The sequence below is a fragment of the Morone saxatilis genome, unplaced genomic scaffold (genome assembly GCF_004916995.1).
Source record: "Morone saxatilis isolate NCDOM2014 unplaced genomic scaffold, NCSU_SB_2.0 Contig18, whole genome shotgun sequence".
Taxonomy (NCBI): Eukaryota; Metazoa; Chordata; class Actinopteri; family Moronidae; genus Morone; species Morone saxatilis.
The window spans coordinates 22,174,808-22,180,248 of record NW_023339740.1 but is presented as its reverse complement, the minus strand read 5'-3'; the positions used below and the strand labels follow the sequence as shown (position 1 = coordinate 22,180,248).

At 38.7% G+C, this 5,441-nt stretch overlaps 1 protein-coding gene across 3 annotated transcripts in view; it reads right to left on the bottom strand.

The window, feature by feature from the left end:
• The window catches only part of LOC118327778 (synaptotagmin-2), a 31,105-nt gene that overhangs the window by 15,650 nt on the left and 10,014 nt on the right, over nt 1–5,441 (bottom strand). The window contains exon 1 of one of the 3 annotated variants that reach the window (XM_035661230.1): nt 88–184. The exons of the other annotated variants lie outside the window; for them this stretch is intronic. The gene's annotated coding sequence lies outside the window, so the exon portion shown is untranslated. Of the gene's footprint in view, nt 1–87; nt 185–5,441 lie in introns of those variants that run through there. 3 annotated transcript variants of the gene reach the window in all.

Here is a 5,441-nt window from a genome sequence, read left to right as displayed (position 1 = left end):
ATAGCTATTTTCTAGTTGTACGTTTTGATTGTATTCATGTCACATCACTGCACCTTAATTTAAAAAGATCTCCAAAAGAAAACTCACCAGTAAGATGTGGTATTCTCCTTCGTGAGGTGGCCCATCCAATATCAATAACTGTATGGGCTACAGTCCCTCAGAGCTGTGGTAACATAGCCTGAGCTCTCCCATAAGCAGAGACTGCAGTCTCCTCTCACTTCTCTCCACTGCAGCACTACACCCCTCCTCTTCCTCCTCCTCCTCCTCTTCCAATGCACACCATCTCCCCCATTTTCCACCCTCCCATCACACACCTCCCTACTCCCTCTCTGTCTCTCCCTCAATGTACTCATACACACAGCCTCTTTACCTCTGTCTCTCTCTCTCTCTCTCTCTCTCTTTCTCTCCCCCCCAACCTCATTTGTGATGCTGCTCACACAACTGATTGCAGCATGCCACTCTTTGGTCTAGCATTGGAGGGCAGTTGTAAAAGATCAATATGCACAAGCTTTGGGATGAGGGGGGCGTTTGAATAAAGCCACCATTTGCACAGATCAGAGATGGGGAACAAGCAAGGTGGGTAGTAGGAGGGCTGACAAACTCTTAAGGGTGTGCTGACTTTACCACATCAGCCCCAAATAGCATCACACTGAGCTCATACAATTAATTGGATCCCAACAATTGATTTCAGAAGTGTGATATAACCCTCCGGAGAGAGAATCTCCCCTATTAAACCCATTCAGAACGAACAACTGACACCAAGAATGATTAGGTCAACTTGTCTGCCTTTCACTGATCCCTCAGGAGACTCGTCAATGATAATTGGAAGCAAGCAGATTGCAAAGCATCTTCTCCAGTTACAATACAAACAAAATGCCGCCCACAGCATCGAGTTAAAACCATTACATCACAAAACATCTGCTGTGTGACCAAGAAATCTTTGCATGCATAGAGATGAAAGTATAGAGCTTGAATATGAAAATCTGGGTAAAAACTGCAAGTCCCTATAGTTATATTCATTCTGCATAATAAACTGGTTTGAATCATGAAATGGATGAAAACGTCCCTCGTGTAGTTACTTCTGTACATATTTGAGCCGTTTTCAATTCCAGCATTCAATCTTTTCCCCCATCCTTCTCCTCAAACCCTCTTTCCCTCCTCAGTCTCCTTGGGGAAATACCTTTTTGTGTGCTCATGTTCAGCTAGCAGCTGTCAGGAGCCGGTGTGCGGTGGCTCCTCTCACTTCAGGTTACAGTGCAATGAGCTTGCTCCTCCAGAGGGGGGCAGGGATCTCACATAAAATTGCTGCATCACAGAGCATCATTTTTCTAAATTTTCTATCCTAATGTAATGCAAAATTATACCCAGAGAAATGTGTCTTCCCCGTTTTCCCCAGATCAGTTTTTAAGTGCATTTAGCGAAATAACCAAAATTGTTCAAGATCGCTATGGTCTTTTGCTCTTTTAAGGCTGGATATCTCACTCGCTTGTACATGTCGTGGGTTCTTTTCTCTCTCATCAGATTCTCTAAGCATTTTCTATGTAGGAGTGAGTTCAGTGACCTTGCTATCAACATGCGAGCTACATAATTCAAATTAGTGAGTTTGGTAGACTGAGATGGGTACGAAGGGTTGGCATTGAAGTGAAAGGGATGACGCACATGGGAGAACTGAAGCAGCAAGGTGAGGTTAGGAGGATGATGTTGCTGGTTTGCGATTTAAAGACTAAGATATGGAAGGAAGAAGAGACTTTTGAGATGGAATTAGGCATTATCACATGTAAAAATAAACATAAACTACATCTGAGAACTAGGGATGCTTTAAAGAAATCAACATTTTGGGAAATATGCTACTCTCTTTCTGGCTGAGATGCAGTTGGAGCAGGTTTCGCCTGGCAACATTTACTCACGTGACGTGGCAACACACAGGGGTGACAGGAAATAGACATAAACTGTGGAGCTAGCATGGCTAACATGCAAACAAGAGTATTCCGCAATGTAGTACATTATACAGTCTGTTATCAAACGCTTTATCAAAAGTACCCTCTGTCATTGTTCTTGCACTCCCTGTAGCCGAGTAGCATCCCTCCTTCTTGTGCTTGTAATATTTTGGTCTACAAATACATAAACAAGAATATAAACAAACAAGAATTCCAGGATGGGAGTTCTTTTCCACCTGGAGCTTGGAGGTAGTTACCTTAGCTTAGCACGAACACTGGAAACAGGGGGAAACCACAAACCACAAAATCAACCTATAAGAACCTCTAAATAAAACATTGTGATTTTTACTAAAGGCTATTACTATTATGTGGCTGCAGTGTCAAGGTCTCAGGGATGGCATGGAGTTAATTGTGTTAAGTAAAATTAAGAGGTGCGGATAGGTGGATTTTGTTAGCTTTAGACAGAACCATACATTTGCTCAGCATTTCTTTCTTACTTCTGGTTGTTTTTATATTGTTGGCAGAGAGTGACAGGGAGACTGGGAAATGAAAAAAGGCTTTAGAGGTTAGGGTTGGCTACAGAACAGCAGATTGGCTGTTTGCTGTTAGGGGGTTTGAAACTGCACCTGCAAGTTAAAGGATACACTTCCAGCTCACTGACCTATTGTGCTCTTTATTGTGCTCTATTGGTCTCAATGGAAAGTTCCTACAGTCAGTGGTTATACGATAATGCTAATCAGTAAAGGTAAATATGCATTGTCAGAAAAGCAGACTTGGCAACAACAATAACTTAATAGTAGTCGATAAACACCACTTTCTGACAAATTTGAATCCATTTTGATGAATTGTGACCTTAAACCCTTTTGACGTAATATGGCGACTGCCCAAATCCTTTCATACAGCCAACAAGAGATTGCTGGTGTTTCTTCAACAAGGTGATCTACAATTGATTGTTTAATATCAATGTTGAGGAGACAATAAATAACTTTTCCTTGGATATAGAAGAGGACAGGCCTAATATTACTTTGAACAGACCTCTGAACAGACCTCGTGCTCTACCGGACCTTCTCCAGGGATGATCCAGAGGTCAATGACTCTTGGTCCCCTCTTGGGGTCTGTAAAAACATCACATGGTAGGAGCTCTAAAAACAAATCAGTGACTATTGGCTTAGCTTTTTACTACCGGTCATCAAGCATTGATGGACAGGCCGGGTACAGAGAAATGCAGCCTACCCAACTACAGTTTTTTGTTTTGTTCCTTAAATGTCCCACAGTATTTGCTGCAGTGACAGTACTGTGCACATGGAGTTGAGTCTTCGTGTTTTGTGTCAAAAAACATAATAACAAATCATAATTCAAGAGGCTGTTTAGTTGAGATTATTTTTTATCTCAGAATATATTACTATATTTTTAAATTGGTGCTCTAAAACAAAATATATGTTCCACACTTCTGTTTGCCTGAATAAAATGACCCTGGTCCACTGTTAAATGGTATGGAGCAACACACAATCCTGCATGGATGTATTATGTCAGAAAAAGAAGAAAAAGATCAGTGTCAGTAGTTAGATGAAGTTTGACAGAAATAAATTACATAATGTTTGATAGATTTCCTCTTTATTTTTTTCCTTTTTTCTCTTTTTAGAAAAGATAAGATTTAGATGATCTTCCAGTTCTGCTTTCTACAAGCAGTAGTGCAAAGAAATGTAAACGTATGCCATAGGAAAAAAATCCACTTAAAATAAACTTCCATTTACGCCTTATTTCTCTGATGGCTGCAATTTGTGTCACATAAAGATTTTAATTTATTGTTAAACCATTCAATTCAATATAATGGTTTTTCTGTTAAAAATAGATTCTAATAATACAAGATTTTGTCCATTTACAGATATTATACACAATTTGGAATTTACTAGAAGGTCCCCTCTTGCACTGATAGAAGCAACATTAATACACAAATATAGATGAATAAAGACAGAGGAGCTAAATAGACCAGCAAATTAACCTAATTAAAAAAAAACAATAAATCAGCATATTTTATCTGACCTTTCCATATTCTTTACCCTGGAGATCCCCTAACAGCCACAACAAAACATTGACGAACATTGGAAATGTTTGTCATTAAGGGTAAAAACTAAACACTGTGGATTCTTCTTTGAACCCGTCCTGTCCATCAATGATTGATAACCGCTTGATGACCAGTGGTAGAAAGTTCTACAGTCACTGTACAGTCAATCTGATATAAGACTAACAGCCACATTATTCTAAGTGAATTCAGATTTTACTTTGCTTTGTAGAAAATCATATAAGGCTGCATTATGAGTTATTTGAAATGAATGTGAATAGAATGTTTTGGCCAAATAAATACAGAGACTTTGGTCCGTGTATCTTCAGTGTTCTTAATGCATTTTAGACAGATGGAAAGCAGAATTGATGATGATGGGTCTGCAGGAGGTTTTGTGTGACCTTTAACTGGCAACATAAAATATCTCACTGAACTAGAATTAACGCCCCGCGGTTTTATGCCTCCACCAGCCAGTCAAGTGGCAGTTTTCATCCATGTCTGGCCAGACTCATATAATATCGGTGTGTGGTGAAGACTTTTGGCTAGATGAAAGTAATCACTATATTGATTATTTGTGTGATTTATCTGAATATACATTTTTGAACAAATTCATGAAAGATTATTATAGATGTATTGACTAAACAGACACACATAGATTCTCATAGATTATAGCTATATAGATAAAATGGAAAGATGAAAGCCTGTACTGTGCTACTTATTGTTTACTCATTGTGTTGTCCTTGCCACTGTGTGTAAAATCTGGAATTGGCCAATTTATTCTTAAATAAACTCCTTTTATGTTCCTGAGTTATGGTGTTAAAAAAATGGCCCAAAAAAGTACTTTCCCAGGACATTATGATGTCACAGTAAAGCTGACCTTTGACCTTTTTGAAAAAAAATGTCACCACTTCATCGTTGTATCCCATTAAACATCTGTGAGAAATTTGGTCATAATTACAAAATCCATTCCTGAGTTATGACCAAAAACATTAGTCAAGGTCATTTGATTAAATTATTTCATGTTAATATCAACAGCCCTGAACTTCCAGAGACATCAACAGTTAAAATAATAATCAACAGCAGCCAAATAACAAGTCTGTTATTTAAATGACTTTAAAAAAAACAAGTAAGCTTTCGGAAAAACAATAACTTCTCTTTATTCTGGATGTGGTCTCTAAATGTAATCAGCTAATGTTCTTGACCAGATTTGATAAATCACTACAGCTTCTTGACTCAGCAGTTTGGTACCTGGCAGAGTTTAGTGCAATGTCACAATGCAGCTGCATTACGAACCGATGCAGTGACAGTACAGTAGGATTGGCTCCCTTAGATTTCCAGTGCATTGTGGGATACTCCAGTTCTTCCCTGGCTCTCGCAATCCACAGAGCAACTGTAAATGAGTAAAGCTCTCTCTCTCTCTATATATATATATATATATCTCT